This window comes from Phyllostomus hastatus, unplaced genomic scaffold, assembly GCF_019186645.2.
Source record: "Phyllostomus hastatus isolate PE091 unplaced genomic scaffold, TTU_PhHast_1.1 phas_contig_40, whole genome shotgun sequence".
In the NCBI taxonomy this organism is placed as follows: domain Eukaryota; kingdom Metazoa; phylum Chordata; class Mammalia; order Chiroptera; family Phyllostomidae; genus Phyllostomus; species Phyllostomus hastatus.
The window spans coordinates 14,670,709-14,695,472 of NW_025333872.1; the positions used below are offsets into that span (position 1 = coordinate 14,670,709).

Below are 24,764 nucleotides of genomic sequence, written 5' to 3' on the forward strand. Positions count from 1 at the left end.
AATTGTAAAAAGCTGTCACTGGGATTGTCCCTCCAGCTGAGTTCTCGGTTTGCAAGCGTTTGTGCCCGTCAACACTTCCTACTGGAGAGCACTTCTTTCACCATTCCACATGCAGCTACACTGAATGCTGTGGAATCTGTGACTCTCAAATTTCATGGGCTCTGAGAATGGTAAATACAGGGTCCAGCACAAACAACGCCCTTTTTATTACAAAATCTTTTATTACAAAATCATAAGCATGTAATTCTGTAACATAACAATATCACACTCAAGCACACCATATGACATTTTCAGTGAAATTTTCAAATTAAAACTATAAATTAGTATGCCCATATTATTACCCTACCAACAACACTCAGGCAGGCATTACTTCTGCTGGATCCTGTATTGTCTTCCCTTGGCTCCATGCCATGATAGTGCAAACTTTATCTTGAAGGAAGTCAGCCCAGAATACTATGAATGTAGCTACTTGGTTCCTGACCCCTCCTCTGCCCCACCCCAACTCCAAGCAAAAATTCCTCAGTTGATTTACAATGCCTACTAGAAATGTGAAGATATTCAGCAGGCTGGTTATCATGTGAATCAGAAATTTAGAAAACAGCATGACTGCAATTATGGTAAACTGATTCTCTACTCAGATATCCTGGTACTTCACCAAAAAGTCATTCAGCAGATTGTGGCTAGTAGGCAAAATATTTGCCTTATTGATTGATGAATGCAGGGGTATTTCCAACCATTCCGGATTAACAATTTATATCTACCATTATAGCACTGGAAATACTATTACTGTTAAAGACTTTTCTAGTTTTATAACTGGGGAAGTGGTTTTCAAACTTGCCTGCCTTTGAGTGTGTTTGTTGATTGGACCTTGTTTAAGAAGAGTGAATTCAGTGGGCATGCTTGGCTGTGGAGCTGCTGCAATGCCTGCACAGCAGGGGCTCCCTTGTTCGGAGCTGTGCTTTAAACCTGAATGAAACCCTGTTTTATTCATGAACAAGCTTGAGTAGCCAAAAGATTGAGTATGCATTTGCACAGAACATTGGATTTTGCCTTTAAGATAGCAAGTGTTATGAAGGTAGGGGCACTGCATTCCATCTTTTTATCTTTTTGAGGTGTTTGAGATAATACTCATTTGAGATGTTTGAGGGCATAGCCACTTATTGTTTCATTCAGAAATAAATAAAATGGGATGCCTCAGAGAGGCATGTTAACATATTTATTTGGACTTAAAAAATGAAGGCAGATACATGACAGTGAGTATGTTTATTTCTTTTGGCTGATGGGTTTGACTATAAAGATGGCTTTGCCAATCAGGTTATAATGGCAGATACTCCCAAAACTTGAATGAACTAAATCTATGGCTCTAATTTTTTGAAGAATATATATGTAAAGTACATGGTAAGATTTGCAAAGTATACTTAAAAATATCATATTGACAAGAGTGGGTGTCTTGAGAGGTTAACAATATTTAGATTTTTTCAATACTTTGATCATATTATAATAAATAGGGTGCCTTCAGATGAAAGACCAACTGCTACAGTCAACAGTCATTCAGTGAGCCATGGTAATGCCTTCTTGCTATTCTCCCCAGAAATTAAAAACATAAATATGTTGGGTTCTGTGAAGGATCTGATGGATCCTACTTAAAATCTGATAAACAAATCAGTTAAGTTTTCATGGATGCAGACAAAAGACATGAAACTCGTGGGTCAGAGATTATGACCTTTATTACTCTTGGCGCAACAAGAAGCAGGAGCGTGATACTGGTTTGCTTTGGTTTCCTCTGCCCCTCAAGTCTCATGGGGACAATGCAGGTAGATGTGTGGACTTATATAGATGCCATGCACACTGGGTTTATGCCACACTGAGCTTGGGGGATTCAGCGCTTTTATAGCAAGCAGAAGCAAGCCTGGTCTTTGCCTGGGGAGAGAAGTTATCTCATCTCAAGAAGGCTTGCTACTCTGAGAAATGGCTCAGATAAAAAGCATCCAGAGCCTTACATTATTGGTATACTCGACAAGAATGTGCCAGGACATCAGGACCTAGGGTGGATTGCCTCTCCCAATAAAATACTCTCATAACTGGGTAACAAGTTCTCCTGCAAGTTGTATAGTCCCCACTTCTCAGCTTTCAACAAAATTGAAAAAGAATTTCATCAAGTTGTTTAATTGAGGATGATGAATACTTTCCTCACTGAGGCCATGAAATTGAGAGTCACAGATCATTAATAATAATTTTGATAATAGAATACTATATAATTTCTGGCATAAAATTCAGATGTGAATCAGAGAATTTTGAGAAATTGCCATCATAAAATTCCTCCCATTCCCATCTTCTTATTTATGTGAACAAGTGCTCTCAGCGGCCATCGCTATAAATGGAAAAAAGAGGAGAGTCGGTGCCAAACCTCCACCCGAACAATTAGTAACATCCATCCATGGACGTGTGAACTTGGAGAGAGATTTTTAAAGCCCTATCAGTTTCATAGGAGATATGTTCCCAATAAATATTAATTTTTTAAATTTAGTAATTACTAATTGCAACATATTTAGGCTGTTTTGAGTAAATATGTACTAGTAATATTTGCAACAATAATACAATTCAAAAAATTTAATTCTTAGCTCATAGTCACAAAAAATTTAAACATATTTTATTTTAATTTTTAATTAGAAAGTTTTGATCTTAAATTTAATTTCAATCTCAGCACATTCATTTGTTGAAGCAAAGTCTGACAGGGCAATACATGAAACTTTCAAACATAGTGCACCCATTGGGATAAAATTTTCTGTGAGAAATCAAATGGAGTGACACAGGTTCCAGAAACACGAAAGGAACATTACAAAACTCCAACTGTAAGAAAAAGACAAATGCCATATGATTTAACTTATATGTGGAATCTAATGAACAAAATAAACTAGCAAACAAAATAGAATCAGACTTATAGATACAGAGAACAGACTTACAGCTGTCAGCAGGGAGGGGATGGTAGGCCTGGTTGAAAAAGTTAAAGGGATTAAGAAAAGTAAAACCTCATAGACAGACAACAGTGTGGTGGTTACCAAAGGGAAAGCAGGATGGGGAGAGGTAGAAGAGGGCGTAGGGGGGATAAGTGGTGATGGAAGGAGAGGTGACTTGGGGTAGTAAACACAATATAATATAGAGTTGATGCATTATAGAATTGCATACCTGAAACCTATATAATTTTATTAACCAGTGTCACCTCAATAAATTTCATATTCCTTTAATGAAAGATGATAAATGTCAGATTGCTATGGATTAGGTTTCATTAAATACATTTAAAAGAAAGCTATAATATTTGAACTTAAAATGTCAATGTAGGTAATAAACCAAAAATTGACTTTCAAATAACTATAATTTAAAAACCCAATCATAAATGTTTAAATTATTAGGGAATATGTCCTTTTCTAAAATTATCAGTGATACACAGACAAAATAAAAAACATAGGCTACCTTTTTTAAAATAATCATCTAATAATAATAAAATAATTAAAAATAATCATCATCATCTAAATTCAGAAAGCTGTGACCAAAAAAGAAAAGACAACCCCTGCCATTAAGAAGTTTAGCATGTATTAGGATAAATGTGTGTGAAAGCATAGAGCTGTCCCAGGCCAGAGGACTGATAAAAGTTAGTTTCCCTTACCTTTAACTACCATATTTTTTTCTACATTAAAATCACATGTCTCCTTATTATGGACTAGAGAGAAAAAAAAATCACATGGCTGGTAATCAACTTTTATTTAATACTTCTTCATAAGCTAAAGAGAGTTAAATCACCTTAGTAGTTTTCTTTTTAATTCCAGTTTCAAATATTAATTTAAAAATAGCAGGAAAAGGAAAAGGTAGAGACAATAGAAAAAGAAGGAGTTTGAGGAGGGGGAAGAAGGTGGGGAAGGAAGGAGGGAAGGAAAGAAGGAAGGAAGGAAGGAAGGAAGGAAGGAAGGAAGGAAGGAAAGAAGGAAGAGAAGCTTTTAAAAAACCCTGTGTACTGTATTCCCAAACCAAGTAACTGGGATAACTTTTGTGTTGATTTAAGCACACATTTAACCTAATGAATTTTCCATTGTTCCCACCTGTTTCCCAAATAGCTTCAACTGTTCTGTCTTTGACCTGCTTTGACTCAATCCTATGTGGAATCTGCATTGTTGGAACACCCCACTCCTGGGCTTCTCCACCACAGGGTTGGCCTTGGCAGCAGCTGGGAAAACCTCCTGGGGAACAGCTGGTGTCCAAGGCCCCACATTTCTGCCATCACAGAGGGTCAGAGTAGTTTTCTGAAATAATGGTTTGAAGGGGGAAACATTTCATTAAAATAACACTTTGCATTTGCCGTATTTTTCCATTGACAGAAACCTCCCACAGTCATTATCTCATTTGGTGCCATTTGGTCTTCAGAACAGACCTGGCAGATTCTGTTAACATGAATCAGGAGCCAAAGCCCTGGGTCTGGGTTCTCACCCTTGCTCTGATGTTTATTCCATGAACGACAGTGGGGACAAAAACCACTTTAAGTCTCAGGATTCCATTTCCTCAGCACAAAACAGGAAGGCTAGGCTAGATGATCACCCCTTAAAATGAACATTTATGGACAAACACCTCAAAGCAACCTTTTCACAGTCAACTCCATCCACTGCTGAATGAAATCCAAACTGGCTTGTCACCTTTGTCACACCACTTACTGTTCACCAGCTCAAATACGACTAAAGTAAACCAAAACCACCTTGGTATGCATCATAACAAATAAGCTACATCAGTTAATCTTCCCCAAGAACCTAACAATGGAGGAAGTTCAGGTATTATTACCTCTAGTTTTTAGATGAGGAAATCAAAGTGAGAATCAGTGATTCCTGGCAATCCCACAGCAGGTAGTGAAGTTCTACCTCCCAGTTCAGAGGAAACCAAACCATCTTGGACATGAGAAAGTTAACACCACCTTCATGGGCATCCAGCTTCACAACGCTGATGATTGTCAGCCATTTGATTGAAAAAAGTGTAGTCAACTGGGACACAGGACACTTATCTGATCTCTGGTCCACACAAGTCAGCTCATGGGGCCATGGGTGTCTCTATATCAAACTGGGTGTTTTGAGCACATTTTCAAATTACTCATTGCTGAAGGATGGATGGAGGTGGTGTCCAAATTAAAACCTTCACCTCCCAGTGGCTCTGCCCTGTCTGTGCCCTGTGTGTGCCCTGTATGTGCCCTCCATATCCTTGTTGATTTGTTTCTCCCGCATTGGGTGGGTCTCTCCTTGACAACTGGGGACCACATTTAGCCAAGCAGCTGCCCATTGGCGTCTAAAGCCTGCGATATGTAGTTCTGGCAGCATCTAAAAGGATTTATTATTATCATCCCATGATTTCATTATTATTATTATCATCCTTATGAAATTTGGTGGCTGAGCCCACTACAAAGCATTAAGCCCTAGTTTAACATGAAACAGTCTGTTTTCTTCAGTCCCTCCACAGTTGAGGGGCCCTCCACCCTGCCCAGTCTCTGCTTACTGTTGGAGGACTCTAAGAGGTGGCCTGCAGCCATGGACAGGTCAGCCTGAGTATTCCCTCCACCACCGCTGCCCTGTCCCAGGGTCTCCTCAACAGGGAACAGGCTCTTCACCAAATAGAAGGCAATCAGAATGTAATACAGAGAACACTAAGCTACGGGTCAGGAGATGAATGTTCTGTGACCAAGGGCAAGTCTCTGCTAATTTGGACCTTGGTTTCCTCATCTATTAAACAAGGTAACCAGGTGAGGTTATTTTGAAGAGTAATCTTGAGATAATCTTTCCCAGACCAGCTCTAATTTTACCCTTTCCCTGGCATCTGGACATTTCCACAGGGAAGAGCACCTTGATAGGGAAGATCTCAGGGGAAGACCCTCCCACTTGTCACTTGTCACTTGTCACTTGTGTTAGGGAAAACACAGGTAGCTCTTTATCAGGGAAATAAGAATTCCTCACCTAAAATGTGCCAAGGTTAGGGGTCCTAAGCTTTGGATTCCATCCCAGCTTTTTTGATAATTGGCCATGTGTCTCTTAGCAAGTCCCCTCTGTACCTCTGGTGGCTCATCTTCCCAATTTAAATATCAATACCTCTTTCACTTCACCCAGTCTTTGAGGCTCTCAAGAAAATGTGTCTTGAAAATGTAAAGTATAACCACATATACAGATAAGGCATTAAATTAAGGTCACTTCCCTCCTTGACCCTAGAAAAATCTTAGAACTAGAGGATTGATACAATACTATAAAGATTCTTATCTTCCTATCAGTAGGATAGCTGTAGGTTTAATTTTTGTTGTCAGTTTTAGAAAACCTCATTCCAATTTGATTTAAAAAACACTTGTTAGGAGCCCACTGGGCACTTTATATTGTTCTGGAGACAAAAGAAGGTACCAAAGAAGTATAAACTTGACCTCCAGGAGTTCACCATCTTGTGAATGCAAACAAATTGTAAAACAAACTTTAAAACAGTATAATGACATGTTAGCATGTATATAGACCTATAACAAATGCTTACCTTACCCACATTGGGATCTGAGCCTTCAGCAGAGGGGTAGATGGGTGCTGACTGACCCAAGTTTGGGGTGGGCTGCCTGAAAGACAGAACTGGAGACAGGCTGTGAATGAGTGGAACTAGCAGTTTTCCACATTTATAATAGCAGACCTTCAATAACAAATGCCAGGATTAAATAAGAAAAAGAATTTTAATATCGATGATTGGAGAGAAATGCTTATTCCTCTATATTCAAAAGCAACAGATTTCAGACCATGATTTTTCAGGTGATAATTATCAGAGAATCCCAATTTATGTTTACTTAAGATGTAGAAATAGTAGCACTATCTTGTTACATATAAATGTGCAATCTAAAGGAACTCCTTTTAAGATCTCCTGCTGTGAGTATATTTTCACAAAGTGGCTGCTTTGTGTCCCAAGCCTTCCCCAGACTGACCCCTTCACAGAGCACTGAATCCAGCCACAGGTTAATTAGTGCTTCCTAAATACACTCTGCACATTCCTACTTCCAGGCCTTTGCTCAAGCCCTTCTCCCATCTGGGAAAGCCCTTCCCTCACCTCTCCAGGTACGTGAGCCCATCCTGTCTTTAGGACCCACCTGAGCCCGATGTCCTCCATGAAGATTTTACTGCCTGGTCCATCACTTATCAATCTCTGCTTCTGAATGCCAAAAATGCTTATTTTCTATACTATCAATTTCAATTTTTTTGTATTTTTCCCCAGATATAGTTCCTATCCCGAAAAGAACCTATTTCAGTCTCTTAAGGCAGGGAACATAGTCACTCCTTTGTATTTCCTTTGCTTAATATAGAATACCACAATTTGGCAGACACTCACTAAATATATATGTGAATATATATAAAGTTTTATATATAAAATAATATTTGTATATATATAATTGAGCATTTATCTAGTCAAGTCCCAAACTAGCCATGTTTTTCATAACTCCACCACAATGACCCTCCCATTTGAAAAAAATGGCCAAAGTATATTAGAAATGACCTAAAAGGGTTGTAACTGAGGCGGTGTATATTGACAAAACCTAAAATAAACCCAGTATCCTAAAAAAAAATTTAGTGTCCTTACTTTTTAAAAAATAACACATGTATTATTTCAGTATATCCCATAAACAGAAATATTAATATAGATTTGCCTATCTGAAAAAGGATTTAGCAAAGGACATTTCTCCTTGCAATGAGACAGCTGAAGAGGTGTAATTTAACAGCTTGTAGAAGCCCGTCACTGTGGTGATTGAGGTGGACATAAGGCATGGACATCACCAAGGCCCTTAAAAGACACAAACAGGTGGGAGAGTGTGCTGGGGGTGGGCACAGGCTGCAGAGTACAAAAAGGAAGAGGCCAGCCATCCGAGAGCAGAGACAAGAGGAGGCAGAGAGGGAGACTGCCCGAGGAAGGGGAGGAGAGAAGAGGAGAGCAGTGCAAATCTGAAGCTAGGTCACATCTAGACAGGACACAGTAAGAGGTAAAGCCAGAACAAATGCCAGAAGTAAAAGAGTGAAAGGCAAATGAACAGACAGGGCACAAATAAGGAGAAAGGATGGATTCTCAGGAGAGGGGATGCACATTAAGGGAAGACAGATGATTTCTCTGTGTGACCAGAAGGATAGCGATTACAAAGATGAGAATGGCAGGAAAGGGAAGAAAAGGGAATAAGTAAGGAGACAAAATAAGTCACATAAGTACACAAGTACTAGTTAAATGCCTAGAAAATGATCAGGTAGTTAGGCTAAGCTGGAAAGAGAACCACAGCTCTACCAAAAAGGGGACCATCAGAGAGGCAGAGGCAGGCAGTTTAAGGGACTAGCTACTGAGGTGAAATTGCAAAAAATAAAAATAAAAAAGAAAGAAGAAGATGGAAAAGGTGAGAAGCAGGAGAGGGAAAACCCAAAGGAGACACTGGCCCAGAAACCTTTTTAACTTTCTGTAAAAATCTTCAAGGCCCCAAACTAGGCCAAGATTCTGACTGACATTTCTGAGCTCACCAGCTGCTGTTTCCTTGAGAGTATTCTGACAGGAAGGCATAGAAATGCAAGCCAACACTGCCGGCTCTGGACAAAATAATAATACTAACACTCCATGCTCTAACCACCACCATGGGGCTGACCCCTCCCACGGAAGAAGGCACACAGAGGAGGAGGGACCTGCCTGCATCGTTTCCCCAGGTAAGTCCTGAGCTGCTCCCCCATGCTGCTTTCTCCTCTAATTGTCCTCTGGCCATTCCTGTCTTGCCCATCTGTCTTTCTTTCTTTGTGCATTTTTGGGAAGCCCTGCGGGTGATCTGCTTCTGTCATCTGAAGCCAGCACTGCAGTATCTGTAGGAGCAGGTGAAGCACCCCATCCTGCATTCTGCACTTCACACAGGTGGGGGAGGACTGCTACAATCCAGATCCATCTGGCAGAGCTAGGTGAGGGGAAACGAATGAGAGAAATCACCCCTGCCTGCATTATCAGTATGTGGGAATGAATTGTGGGCTAGTTAGTATTGACAGTAAACTAGTTTCTGTGTGCTGGGACTTGAAGCAAAGGCCGAGAGGAAGGGTAGGTGTGGAAGACAGAGGGACAATAAAAGATTGCTCCTGGGCAGAGATCTTGCATAGTCACCCCAAGTAGGGGCTGGTCAATTATTTAAACAATAGCTAGGGTTTGAGGAGTGTTGGATGCAAATTTGACAGCACATGACCTTGAACTTGGGGCTTGCCCTTTCAGTGACTTGATAAAATATTTTGAATGCATATTGAAATTTTCTTCAAAGAAACTCAGAGGAATTTAATTCTAATATGTAATTTATCTCAAGTATGCAATCATCGAATGGGAATGTTTTCTTCAGATGAGCCCGCAGATGTCCCCACTAAGACAATGTGAAATGTTACATGTTCAAAAAAAAAACAACTAAGAGACTAAGTTCCCCAGAAATGTATTTCTTTGGAAAACTAGGACAAGAACCAGATTCTCTGACTTGTTCCCTGGACCTTAAGCAATTCTTAATTCTCACTCAATTTAATAGGTTCAAAAAAAATTTTGGAACTAACGATCTTTATCATTATTCCTTATTATTATGTTATCTTACATTATATTATCAGTATCATCCCTCTGCAAATATGACTTGGGGTTGTGTGGGTCAGTGGACCCTCTGCTGGGCTATCTTCTCAAGAAAAACTTACCTCATTTTATACCGACTTTTCACCTAACTTCACTGAAGGTTTACTGGTAAGAATTGGAAGCCAAAGGGATGATTCCCAGTAGTGTTCAACCCCTCAAGCTGAAAATTCTTAGTAACTTCACAGACAAGTTTCCCCTCCCCTTGGAGTGTAGGCCTCCTGTCTGTATCCTCACTGGCAAAGGCTCCAAAACCACATTCTTGAAGAGACACCTTCTCAGCTTCTCTGTGGCTTTACTCCTCTTCCACCACCTCATTATTAGGAAGCTCAGAATCGGGGGGGAGCAGTTTCCTGCTCTTGAACTGTTGAGCATCAGAAACACTAATTGAACTAGAGCAGTGGTTCTCAAAGTGTAGTCCCCCAGAGAAACACTATTAGAATCACCTGGGAACTTGTCAGAAATGCAAATTCTCAGATCCCACCCCAGGCAAACTGAACCAGAAACTCTGGGGGTACAACCTGGCAATCTGAGGTTTAGCAAGCCCTCCAGGTGACTCTGATACACGGAGTTAGAAAGTTGATTTCTTAAAGTGCTCCTTTCTGAACCCACAGAGCTCAGATCTCCTTACAGGTGTGACTTTGGTCATCTACAGGGCTATAGCTGCTAAAGGAGACCCTTCCACAAACAACAACCTTTCAGTGCCTTGTGTCCTCCATCTGTTTAAAAAAAGGAACATTTAAAATATAAGTTACTTGTTACAACACTGAGAACAGTGCCTCCACACAGGAAGTGCTAGGTGTGGTAGACATGCTGGTGGTGGTGACAACTTTACCTGCTTATCCTTATATGCAAAAGGTCTTCACTAAAGCAATAGGTGGTATGGGAAATCAAAAATAAAGCTGTCAGGATCCCAGTCCTCATGAAAGGAGATGCATACACTGCAGGCACACAAGGAATCAGACAGCAAGGTAAGCTGTGATATGTGCCCGTGCACAGGTAGAAACAACAGGAACTAAGAAGAGAAAGAGCTCCAACTGGGAGCAAACTTGGTGGAGGAAGCGTCATATGAACTGAGCCTTAAAGAGAGCAGTTTTAACTAGTGAAGATGGGCAAAGGGAAAAGAACATTCCAGGTGAACGCTGAGCACAGGACACATTGCAAAGATAAAAGATTAGTGGTCAGGTGTGGACAAGAGCACCCAGTCACCTTCTGTGACTAACATGTCAACTGTTCGCGTGTGGAGAGAGACTACCCCATCCCTAACTGTTCATCACCACGTTTGCCAACACCCTTCCTTTAATCCAAATGGATTTTCCCGTAGTTGAGTCTTTTCCAGTATTGATGCCATTACCTTGGCACCCATATCTCTCTGTCTTGTTTATTATTAGATCAATGTTTTTAAAATCCTCAGCTCACTGGCAACACAATAAATTGAGAATGGTTGCAAAAATGCAGATTCCTGGGGCCTGGCCCAGGTGGCTCAATTCAGCATCTTTGAGAGAAGAATCTGCACTTTAACAAGCTCCCTTCTGATTCTAATTTCACTCAAGTCTGAGAGCAGCTCTCCTAGAGATTTTCGCCCAGATTTGCTGAGCATAGAAGTCACCTGGGAGTGCTCATTAAAAATATGGATACCCACCCATTCCCATGCAGATTTCAATCCCATGGCTCTGGAGTGGGGTGTAGAGAACAAGAGTTCACAGAATTCAGTGCCTTTGTGGCACTAGGGATCAGGCAAGCTTGGGAAACAGAGACTATTAGAATGAATGTGTGCTTTGGGTTGCAGAGATGCTTCAAGTCATAGGTCAGCCACATATAAGCTGTGTGATTTGGGTGAGTTTCTTAACCACTATATGTCTCCAAATTACGTTACCTGCTAGAGATACTTTTGTCCTGAGTAATCAAAGAAACTTTACAGAATTGCTGGAAGTATAAATAAGTAAACAACTTAATATAATGGTGGCTCCATCTCCTTGTCCCTCCCTTCGTTGAAGTCCCAGCTCCAGCTATCCAGCTCTGATGAGTAGCAGGGCAAGGACATCGGTGATGGTAAACTGCCACCAATATTCCCATCTTGTGAGCAGGGATGCTCAGAAGATGCTGCAGGGAGAGAAGATGGGCTCTTGGGGCTGGCCTTGCTTTTGGCTGCCCCTGGGAAGTTAAAATGGGACTCATGCCTATGATTGAATCAACATTCAGAACTGACCAGTCCTCTAAAAATAGCAAGAAGTTCTGGCTGTGCCTTAGGAAAAAGAAGGTCCTCTCCTGACATACTACCCCAAGCTTGCCTTAAAAGGAGGGGCCTCTGCTTCATTTCCTACCTCCTCAGCCAGATGATGGTAAGCCCCAAATAATTTGGCTTGTGTCTGGTGAACTCCAGAATAACCCCTGCTTCATGGACAACCTCCAAGAACACCAGCAGTGATAACAGTGCATAAGGTCACAAGTGCTCCGATTTGGGGATGGATACCTCTGTGCGGACCATTCCTCCTGCAAGCACTAGCAGGGTCCTAATCCCCATAAAAGTATGCAATTCTGATTGCTTTTGAAGAAACTGTAATTGATTGTTTCAAATTCTCAAGCCTGACTGTAGGGCAGAAACGGGACTAGGCGATCTAAAACGACTATATTAGAAATTCAGAGAGCGAGATACAGGTCATTTTCTTGCAGAAAATCCTGGTTCCTCTCCTCACCCAGCAAAGGGCTAGCTGACTAAAGTCAGACCTGCCATCAGAAGCAAAAGCCTAATGGTCACTAAAGAGATAGTCTGACTATCTCACCTTATATGCTTACATCTTTTCATAAAGGTTCCAAGAGTGAGACTGGGCCTGGATATTCAAAGCCTTTCATGGTTCTTGTCAGAAATGATACTGATGAGGCCCTTTCCTTAACAAATCCTGTTCAAGCATACTAAAATATAATAATTGTTTTTTAAAAATATGAAAAGATATTTTTATACTATCTGAGCTTTTGCATGTATTTTAGAACCACTCATTGTATAAAATTGTCATGAGGATGAAACTCATTAAAGTAGACCAAATATAAGGACTTCCATGCAGTGAGTAGTTTCAGGTACTGTATCAATATTAATTATTAAATATATATTAAATAATAGAATAATAGTAATGGAATCCATTTATTAGACTTCTAATACTGTGTTCATAGCACCTTATATAAATCTATCTCATTGAAGCCTCCTATAAAGTAATCCTTACTATTCTTGATTTATAGATAAGGAAACTGAGCCTCAAAGAGGTTAAGGAATTTGCTCAAGGTCACAGAGCCAGAATGCACAGGTGCCCAATCTCTTCCCCACTATATCCCTCTGCCGCCAATGACCTTGAAAATGATATTATGTTAGCGTGTAACTCAGACTTCTCCCTATCTGAACACATCCTTGATTTCCCCTAATCAGAGAGTGTTTCTGAGGGCCATTAACGGGTAATCACCACACTCACTTCTCTGTGATGTTGCATCTGAGTCATTTATGTTTAAAACCTGCCCTGCTCAGTGAAAGAAATAGGAAAAAATGATGCTGGCTGTCAATGCCTGTGATGGCACCTTGACTGTTACTTCACTTCTAAATGCTTTCAAATGGCACTTGCCTCTCAGGAATAAAGGAAAGAACAATTTATTAATTAAGGGCTTTGAAAAATTATCTGATTCCAGGGCAGAGAGGGAAAAATAAATCTTGTTTTCAATAACATGTTGAGTGACATTTCGTGTTGCCACCAGCCTGTTCTCCTAAGAAGCTCATGACTGTCCCCCGTATCACCTTACTAACCTTCAACCCACCCTGTGGGGACAGAACAGCCACACAACCACTACAGGGATGAGGGATGGAAAGGCGGTGATTTTGCCCATAGCGCACAGTGCACAAGTGGCCAAGTGACACACGATATCCCCCCACTCTTTCTATTAACACTACCTGCTTAGTTCAGAAGATTTGGGCAGGTAATAAGCTAAATAAATAATCTAGAAAAAACCTACATCTACTGGCTGTATGAATGACCTTTGGCCCTGTGCAAAACTCAGAGGAACACATCTTTATATTCCCCATCCTAGACTTTTCTCTTTCCCTTAGGCCCAGTCTGAAAAGTTTTGATTTTTATTGTAGTTGTTTCCTTATTGTTTATTCAGCCTACCTCTCTGTCGGTTTTCTAATCTGTTCCATGAATTTCCTTCCTGGCATCTTCAGTTAGATGATCAGAAAAAGTAAGAGAGACTCAAATGTAATCAAGTAATTAGTTACCAAGTTTTTTGTTTTTATTTTTTCCTAAAGATTTTGAAGCCAACTTTTGAGTGACCTTTTGGCCCTGTGAGTTTGAGCTTGACAAAAAGTCAAAAACATTCACACCCAAATGTTAAGGACAGTCTCCGGGATGTTCAGCACTGTCTTGATCACCTTACAGTGTCTTCCTTCTCTTTCTGTCATTGGTATTGTTCTGTGAATTAACCGCCTCCTGGGCCTCAGCTGGCTTATGGAAAGCAGGTGTCTGACAGCTGCTCCTTCTAGTTCTCTGGACCAGAATACGTGGTGGTCCTTCTCATCTATGCAAACCTGCACGTCTGAAACTCACATGTCCAACACTTCCGAGATCCCAATCTGACAAACTGAACCAGTTACAACGACCCTCTACTCAGCTCTTAAGTTCCCTGGTTCCCTGGAAGGGACAACACGTTCTCATCTTCTCAGAGGCATAGCCACACCTTCGCCTGGGCCCCACTGCTGCTCTCCCCATCAGCCTCTGCTTTAGATCGATCACAGGCCCCAGATGTGGGGGAGGAAAAGCAGCCCCACATTCTCACTGATTTGAAGATTGCACTTGACAATCTGGAGGACTGTGCTTTCACAGAAGCTTATATAGCAATGGGATTGCATTAAATGAGTTATTGGATGATTCCCAAAGTCAGATTTTGACTGCAGTGCCGAGGACATTTCTCTATTTCCCTGAGACAAAGTGTGGTTTCTAAACAATCACCACCACCAGTACCCTAAATGCACTGCTGTAAAGGAATAAGTGTCAGAGTATCAATCCTATAGTGTTTTCTTCTCTTCTTTCCTTCTCAGTTCTTACAATCTAAGCTCATCGCCATGGATTGATCAAAGACTCCCTCCAAACAGATTAGTTTTTTAAAGCATTACTATTTACACGTATGTAAACCTATTCATTTCTATGACCCTCATCTGAAAACCTGATGAAAATGACAGCTGCTTCATAGAGCAGTGGATTTAAAGAGGTTGTATAAGCAAAGCACCAAAAATGATCCCTTACTCATAGAGTAAGCTTGAAAAAAATTTTCACTCTTCTTATTAATTTTATCACTAGATTTCGTTAAGCCCTTGTCAGTGCTGTGAACCTCAAACCTTCTCTGGGGTGCAGTTCGTCTGTCATCAGAGCCCCTGTTTCCTGGTAGAGAATCAGATGCTGTGAGGCTGAAAACCCTTTTGCCCTTTAGCCGGGGTGGCCTGTACAGACCCCAGGTGGCTCGACAGCTGCCAGCGTCCCTCACTCCGTGGCTCCTGCCTCACAGCTTGTGGGGCAGGTGATAGGCTAGTGGGAGCAGAAGCCGAACAAAAAAATCCTTCCCACAATGAACAATCACGCTTGGAATGCTGCCCTGGCAGCTGCAGGCTTCAACACGCGTGCACGGCAGACATGCAGTAGGCAACCAGGAGGGCCCGCTGTGCGTCTCAGTGGGGCTTGTTCTCAGAGCATGTGCAAAGTATTTCTCTGTTGGATTCCCTCTTCTTTTTTTTTTTAATTTTCCCTTCATGGGAATTCAAACATTAAAAAAGAATTATACTGAAGTGTATAAAGCAGCAGCCATTAAATTAATTACTAGTAATAACAAAGAGTATAATTAACTACACCAAAATAAGCCAGTGAAACTCGAATGACATTTATTTCTGAACAAACAGCAGGGGAGAACTAGGGTCCCAGGAAGCACTGCCATTCCTCACCACAGATTTGTCCCAGGATGTTCTGGGGGGAGTGATAGGGTGGATGAGATAAGGTCCCAGTGGTCCTGCCCTCTGAGCGTTTCCCACTTAGAGCAGGAGAGATGGTGTGAGTGGCCCACATCGGAGATGCTGGGCTGCATCTGGACAGTGGAAGAAGCCGGGACCAAGACTGCTTCCCGAGGCCACATGCTTCTTTATATCCCCATACGGATTACTTTGCTATGGAATGTAAGGAAGTGTGTGGTTTCGGCAAGTGCCTCTTCGCTGGCCCCACAGTCCCACCCAGAGGTTTTACCCTCCTCCTCATCAGGGCTTTGTGCCAGCAGGGGTCTTCCTCAGTGATAAAGAGAGAGCCTCCGAATTCTGGCTGGGCCTCTCTCCCACCAGCCCTTCTCTTTCTTCTAGGTTCCGAGAGTTCAGGCTGTCATCCCAGCCTCCCAGACCTCGTCCCGTCTTGGCAGAGAGGCCGCATCATCTAAAGACTTTTCACAGAATCAGCCCTGGCCCTCTAAGCTCCTTCCTCCAGTCATTTTGCTCCTGAAATGAGATGTTTCTGCTAACCAAACTGAATTGTAATTTTTAAATATCCATCCTTTTCCTTTATCATCATCTGTGTCCCAGGCAGTTTGTGCATTTCAAAAGGCTTTCATTGCAGTTAGAACAGCAAGTGCTGTGAGCCCAGGAGGCCATAGCCTCGGGCCAGGTAGTCAGGCCCCTGACCCTGATCTGCTCTTTTCCACTTCACATCACAACCCTGTGGCCAAGCAGCACTTTGGAGTGAGGCTGTTAGGGGGAAGGTTTGAAGTACTAAAATAGTGATTCACTCATCTAAATGGCTAAGTCCTCTCTCCCCTCCTTCCTGATCCCCTGTGTTCCCAGCTCTGACCTAAAAGGCCTGGGCTTACCCCAAGAAGGGGAAGGACTTAGGGAGAGAGGCTCTGAGCATGAGGAGAAACCACAGTCACTAAAGGCTCAGGCTATCTCCTTCCCCAGTGGTTCCGAATGGGGGAGGAGGCTGAAGGAGTCTCCCTCCCTCCCTTAAACCCCAGTTCCAGGACGGCTTCATGTGCTCCACAGCTCGGCTCCCTGTGGTCCGTGAGCGTGAGAGATGAGGGCTGGGGCTGCACTCTGTGTGTACTGTGAGTTCTTAGGCAGAACCACAAAAGGAGAAACCACAGGATGTGACTGTGTGTGCCCAAATGCACAAAAGGGAGCTATAAAATAGAACTAAGAAGCCTTAAAATAAGGACATGGGATGAGGAGGAAAAGGAAGGACAAAGGGAGGATGCACGTGTACAGGTGGCAGGTGGTGGAAAAAATGCTCAGTGGTTGGAGATGAAGGACACCTTTTCTCCTCAGAGGGGAAAGCACCCAGAGTACAATGGGCCGAACCCCTCAGCAGGCCACAGCAGCACAGGTGACACCACCCTCTACCTCATCTGGACACCAGGCAGCTGTCTACGGGTCTTTGAGGACACACTAACCTGTACTCTTTGGGGAATGTGGGGAAATTAAAGAATGCGGGAGAATCACTAGAGATAGAGAAGTGGTAAAACTGAACAGAGAAATTGATAGTTTTAAATCAGTGGTTCTTAACTGGAGGTGATTTTGCCACCAGGACACATCTGGCTAAGTCTGGGCACATTCCTTGTTGTCACAACTAGGGGGTTCTCCTGGCATCTAGTGGGTACAGACCAGAGACGGTGCTAAGCACCCTACAATGCACAAGACAGCTCTCTGCAGCCAAGACTTACCTGACCCGATATGCCAAAGTTGAGAAAGCTTGCTTTGGAGTGCCATGCTTTGTATGAATAAGGTTTCTGACATTGGCATATTATGGCATATTCTTTCCGAAGAAAGTTATTATCCTTAGTTTATAAACATTCATGCCTGTAAAATAAGCAGCTGCCTCAGAATTGTGCTTTTTTCCACTGACAACACTTTCCCTTTTCTAAATCATACCTTCTATAAAGAGAGTTTTCCCTTCTTTACCCTGGAGGCTGACTTCATGTTGCATGCTCAGAAATTGAGGGTGTATTGTGTGGGTGGAGAAGGATGTGAGTAAAGAAGAAGAGAGATATGATGAAGAGGAATGTCCTGAATTGAAAAAATTACACTGCAAGAAGCATGACGTTCTGACTGATGAGCTGGACCCACATACTCTTTCCGTCCTGATTTCAGACAGCCTGGCCACGCTGCACCTCATGGCTGACTGCCCCCTAGTTCCCCGGGGGGAGCTAGAGAAGAATGACTGGCAAGGGTGAGGTTAGCCAGAGGAAGAGCTGAGACCCCTCTGTCATTGGCAGTAGGAGTTAAGATGCCTGACTGCTGAGCCAGCAGAATGCATACCGAGAATGAGGGGACTTCGTACATGAAAGAAGCTTCAATATCACCCTGCACAGACCTCCTAGAGCTGCACCACAGTTGCTGGGGCCCACCGCTTTCCCACCACCACCATCACAGCGTGCTTTGACCTACTTGCCATCTCTACAGTGCCTTGTTGAGTTCTTTGAGTTCTGCACTAGCTTATTTATTCTAGACAGAGCACTCAAGTTAGGGTTCAGCTGGCAGAAGTCCCCTTGGTTGGGTAAAATAGTTCTTTTGCCTGATCAGTGGTTCTAACATTTCAGAGGTGAAATGAAAACACAGCTGAGGGAAGGGAAATGCATGAAGGACAGGCTGGAATTAAGAATGAAACCCTTGGCCTTAGAAGCAGTTAGAATTATCTCAAGGACTCCATGGCCCCTGTAAGTGTCCACTGTGCCCACCAGAGATTTAGTGTTGGCCACCTTTTCTCTTTTTTCACTAAGCGTTACAACAAGTGGGCAAGGCAGGTATGGTCCCCCACTGCACAGATGTTGAAGTTGAGGTTTAAAGATGTTGTATAACTTCCTAAGAGCAAAAGAGCCAGGAAGCAACAGTGGGATTTGAACCCAGGTAACCATAACACCAAGGCCACATGCTTTCTACTATATTACACTTGTCTTCAACAGGGAGAAGAAACAGAAGGGCAGGCAAAGCCTACCCCCCAAGAGCAGTTTTCTGACATCATTCAAACTATCCCTTTTTCCCACCTCTTTTTCCACCTGTTCAAATACATTGTGAAAGTAGCCAGCCACATTTTTAGGGAGAGCCTCCTTCTTAATCAGCTCCCTACCCCTTGATCACACTTAGAAATAGAAGGAAATCAGTGGGTATCTCTCGAGTCCAGTGGTTCTCAAACTTTAGCTGCACCAGAATCACCTGAAGAACAGTTTAAAATAAAAATTTCTGGCTCGACCCCCAAGAAGTTGTGGACTGGTAAATGTTGCTTTTCCCTTGCAAGGTCAGCCTGTACATTCTTATGTACTGGAATCCAGGTTCACCCTTTAAAACTTACAAGAATCAAAAATTTTCCCACTTTACCCATTTGTCAAACCAAACAACCTCAAGGTCTATTGCTGAGAAAATGACTAAATAAAATAGAGTATGTTCACATAGTAGAAAACTATAAAACAATAAAAATTAATAAACTACATTTGCCAGTCATTGTGGGTGAAGCTTTCAAATGTCATTTGAAGTGAAAATACCAAGTCACAGAAGAATGCCTATGGTATGATTCCATTATATTAAAAAAATGAACAATGTATTATTTAGGAATATATACATCAATGGTAAAAATTATTTTAAAAGACTGTTTAAATTGTATTTTAGAAAGGAACTCAGAGTAGTAGTTACCTCTAAGGAGAAATTAAAGAGCTAAACTGGGGAAAGCATTCAGGAAGCGCCATGATATCAATAAAGTTCCCTTTCTAAGTAGGTGGTTGCTTGAGGGTACCACTTTACCATCACGCTTCACGACTTACACACGGATCACATACATTCTTCTATATATGCATCACATTTCTTACAATCATTTCTAATTTATTTTAAAAATTAAAATGTAAGATTATTTAAAGAACATAAACCAAAATGTTAAATTTGTTTTGGAAGATGGGATGAGAGAGAATTATGATAGACTTCTTTTTCATCTTCCACAATTCTGTGTCTTTGTAGTTCTCTACAATGTTTCTATATGAAAAAAGAATAAGGATCAAAGAAAGAAAATAAAGCGAAGTCATGCAATTCAAGATAAACATTATGTGTGGTTTTCACAAGTCCTGTGAGAGGACATTCTGGGCAAGGCAAGCTACTGTGATTTGATTCATGCTAATGCTGGTTCTCTCTGTGTTGCAGGCTTGGACCAACGGTGCTTGGGGTATACCAAGGAACCTTCACACTAGAGGCTGCCTGCAGTCGCCTCCCAGTGGAGCTGCCTCCTGCTCTGGCTGGTCAAACGGAACCAAGTCCGTCTTCCTGAGAGGTTTGGTCCCCTTCAACCAGCTACAGCAGGGCTGGCAATGCCCAGTCCGTGGAGGAACAGAAGAGATCCACCTGTGGCTGAAATTACATGCTAGAGTTTCCCTTAAGAAAACGACTCTGATTTATCATATACTCTCATGCTCCCAGGAAGGGAGAGAGGAGGAGCCCTGGGTTCACAAGTGAGCAAGATATTCCTACTCAGCACATAGAGCTTTGTGGCTTTACGCCCACAACCACAGCCACTCACATGCTCCTGACATACACAGTCAGTAAAGATTTTGAGGATGGAATTTTTGCCAGCTCCGGGCCAGTTAGGGTAAGGGCATGAGACCTCAAAGACAGGACTTCTGCTTGCAAGGGGCTAACAGTCTAAGTAAAGAAATTGGATGTATGAATATGGCACAATTCAAAGGAGTTTCCAGTCACAGCACAGCCAGTTCCAAGACACAATACTTCTTACACAGCACACGGAATAGGCCTGACACACTGTGTACCACCAAGGCTTTATGTATCCTTCAGCCCAAGATATCTATTTACTAAGCAACATACATGTGACTCAGTTTCCTGATCTATAGAATGGTGATAATAATCATTGAGCCTACCACATATGATTTTGTGTGGAACAAAATGAGAATACATGTAAAGAAGTTAAAAAGCCTTCAATAATTGTTACCTGTTATTAAGGGGGAATCCTGACCTGTCCTTCTACTTTCTCTTTCGAAATGTGTATCTTTGCCAGTGTACCTAGGAGTATACCCAAAACTTAGCTAATGTTCACTGACATTTGTTTGAATTCCAGAAGCAAATGGGTTCACATGCTGGCATCTGACATAAGTGTGGTCTCGTGATGCCTAGAGCTCCCCAGTCTCCACACAGAGGGTGTGGTGCTTATCTGCACATGCCTGAGAATCAGGGAGACCTGGGTTTGAATCATGCTCTTCTCATTTATTAGATCTGAAAGATTCTCTCTGAGCCTCAGTTAACAGTGAATAAACCTTGGTTTCCTCATCAGTAAACTAAGAACAATGATAGTTAAAGTTGATTTAAGGATTTAAGATCATGCATAGAAAGAGCTAAATAAAATCCCTCAGGAAACAGTAGCTGTTGTTGTTTTGTTATTTTACATGGCAATAGCTCAAGGACCAGGTTGTATCCATGGGCCCCAGAAAAGTAGAAGGCCAGATTTGAAAAAAAAAACAACTAAAAAAAAAATCTCATTACAGGGTAGTTTTATACTCCAACTATTAATTCTACTATGATGCAGCATGCATTCACCCTTGCATGTGTTATTAGTTTGTAATAAATTTTACTTAAAAAATATTTCATATATGAGACTGCTAGTATCATCTTGAAGAAATATCCTACCAAGAAAGCCTTCATTTGTGAGCTAGTCTGTAACCACATGTTCTGCTGAGTATGTGAAAGCCAGAGCACGTACTCCAAAGGTGTAGAGCTCAGACACAGACAATGTTGGAGTCAGGCTGCCTGGGATCAAATCCTAGCCAGACAGACACCCACCAGCTGTGCCATTTGGACAAGTTGCTTGATGTCTTTGGGCCCAAGTTTTCATCATCTGCAGCATGAGAATAGTAATTACAGTGCCTATCTCATAGGATGTTCATAAGAACAAAATGAAAATACATGTAAAGGTGTAAAACCAGCATTGGGTATATAATAAGCTTTGAAGACTCTTTATCTTTGACAATGTGCCTGAAATGTTCAGAAAACTAAATTGCTGTTCAATAAAACATTATTTAATAAACAATCACCATCTTTATATTTTTATTCTAAACATAAACTATGGGATCAAGTATTGGGTCAGCCAAAAAGTTTCTTTGGTTTTCTCCATAAGATGGCTCTAGTAGCGCTTAGCTGTCTTTAACTTCATTGGAAACACTTTTGTTAGATTGTCTTGTGACAGCTATCATATCAGCATACATTTAAAAAAACACCAAAATTGGTGATTTGGGTGTAGCCATTTTAATATTGAAGATGAAAGAAAATACATGTTTTTGGTATATTAAGCTCTATTATTTCAAGAAAGGTAAAACTGAAACTAAAATGTAAAAAAAAAAAGAAAAAGGCTTGTGCAGTGTATGGAGAAGATGCTGTGACTGATCGAATGTGTCAAAAGTGGTTTGTGATGTTTTGTGCTGGAGATTTCTAGGTGGACAATGCTCCAAGGTCAGGAAAACTAGTTGAAGCTGACAGTGATCAAATTGAGACATTAGTTGAGAACAATCAATGTTATACCATGCAGAAGATAGCTGACATACTCAAAATATCCAAATCAATAAAGTTATTGGTGAAAATGAAAAACATTTTATTGTATGGAAAGAAAAATACATGGACTCTTCAGCCAACCCAATACTTTGGCTTGTCTCTTTAAATACAACACACTGGTGCCAACCAGTAGCAAGGGACGGGGTGCTGGCCAGCTTTTCTGCCTCCCCAGTTCTACAGTGTGATGAAGCTTCCCTGAGACCTGGAGGCATGCTCCTGGGAACAGAGGCAGGGGGTCCTGAAGCACAGTAAAGGAGCTCTCAGGCAGACACACCTGGGAAAACAGAAGGCTTAAGCCAATGTGAAAACAATTATGATCGCATGGATGAAAAAGGGGCCGTATATATAAACCTGACAAGCTCCAGGGAGGACTACATGGTGGCCTTACAAACTCAGAGACCAAAAGCAACCACATAGGATGGTTTGAAATTAAAACTTTTTAATTAAAAGTGGTTCATGGCTCATAGTCATGGCCTAGGCTGGTATTTTTCCCTAAAAAAGGTCAACCTTTATCTTAACTGAGCCTGTCATCTTTTTGCATGTATGATAACATACCTAATAACTTACCTTTGAAATGGGATCAAGTATTGAAATGTCAGAGTAATTTCCTTCTCCAGACCCCTAAGGACACAATCTCCACGCCAGGGCAGGAGACCATGGAACCCCTCATTGTTGTCTTGTTCCCCACTGCAGGGAAACTCACTGAGATGCAACAGGGCTCCAGCAGCAAAGGCACCTGGGAAATGTTGGGTTGTTAACCCTCTGTAGCCTCAGGCTTGGCTGACTACCCAGAAAACTGGAGTGGAATGCTTCCAGGAAGGAGGTTAATGAATGTATAGAGTATGATAACTACCTGATGTTATCTGTTAACTCAGAAATATGTTGTTCTTTCTGGTGGTCTTCATGACTAACCACCTTATGGTTTTACTATCAACCATCTGTAAAAAAAGGATCCTGTCCCGGGAGGGGTATGGGTTCTTCCCTGCCAGCCACCACTTAGAGTAGCTGTTTTGCCCATGTATGTAAGTTACTCCTGTTAAAGCTCCTCTGAATCTGAATAAGGCTACCTGTCAGTTCTTCCGAATCGGTCCTGAATTTAGACTTTTGGGGCTTTCTTCCAACACTCGAATACCATTTCTAGATGCTGTAAATGTTAACTATTCTGTATCCACCGATGTAAAAGAAGTATGTGTCTCTCCATTTTACTTTTTATCCAATCCCAGAGATTTCTCCAATTTGCTTTCTCCAAGCTGAGTGTGGTCTGCCTTTTTTTCCTAACATGGAGGAAGATACTAATTCATCTTAGACTTACCTGGTCTGACCTGTTTCATCAGGTACTTTAGCTATACAGTCCCCAATGTGAAAGTGACCATCTATCAGTAAAGTGAATCTATCACCAGTAAATTTTATGTGACCTCCTTACATCTCCCCCTTTGATTCTGATGTGTAAAATAAGTGGTAGAACTGCCATTTTCCAGAGAATTTTCTCAATTTGTTGAGATTTGCTTTTTGGCAACTGTTATTAGTTTGGTTCAAATAAACAAAAATTCTATGGGAGTAAAGGACAGAAAACTGTGCTTGAACAGCTATTAAAATAAAATTTTAAAAAAATTCTCACAAGTTTGGACATGTCTTACATTGACAATGATCAAAGACTAGACATACTTTAAAGATTTTATTTTTATTTATTTTTAGAGAGAAGGGAAGGGAGAGAGAAAGAGAGGGAGAGAAACATCAGTGTGAGAGACATCCATCAGTTGCTTCTCATACACACCCCAACCAGGGACCGAACCCACAACCCAGGCATGTGTCCTGACCAGCAATCAAACTGGCAACCTTTCACTTTGCAGGAAAATGCCCAACCAACTGAGCCATACTGGTCATGGCTAGACATAACTTAAAAGGGGGGATGTTTTCCCTCTGGGAGGTCATGTAGGTAAAGATTAGAAGAACAGTAGCAAGTGCACACAGTAGGAGACCACATAAAATGTCACTTTCACATTGGGGATTTTATGGCTAAAGTACCTAATGAAACAGGTCAGACCAGATAAGTCTAAGATGAATTAGTATCTTCCTCTATGTTGGGAAAAGAGGCAGACCACACACAGCTTGACTGGAAGGACACCAGCTACTCCCACCTAACTGAGTGGTGTTGGGAGCAATTCTGTATCTGTGTCATGTCATAGGACTTGGTAAACATTACCATCCAAATTCCCCCACCCTTGCCTTTGACTACCCCACCTCTGAAGGCCAGAGGATGGAAGCAGTTCTAGCCACAGCCTGCATCCAAATTTGAGATACGGTCTTGTCCCTCATACTCAAGTTTCTATCTGATTTTCATAAAATCATGTCAACAAAAGAAACATTCAAACCTGTAGAGAATTTTTATGAGCTTATTTGAACCAAACTGATGACAATTACTGGCAAGCAAAATCTCAACAGATGGAGAAAATGCTCCAGAAAATAGCAGTTTTGCACCTTATTTTACACATTATAATCAAAGGAGGAGGTGTAAGGGAGT

At 41.6% G+C, this 24,764-nt stretch overlaps 1 long non-coding RNA gene across 1 annotated transcript; it reads right to left on the reverse strand.

Annotated features, from left to right (window-relative positions):
• Window positions 1-2,724: 2,724 nt before the first annotated feature.
• LOC123821912 lies at window positions 2,725-22,929 on the reverse strand. Its single transcript, XR_006786166.1, has 4 exons — window positions 22,811-22,929; window positions 6,538-6,626; window positions 4,095-4,295; window positions 2,725-2,850 (listed from the first exon to the last, which is right to left on the reverse strand). It is a non-coding gene; the product is annotated as an uncharacterized LOC123821912 (long non-coding RNA).
• Between the last annotated feature and the right edge of the window lie 1,835 nt (window positions 22,930-24,764).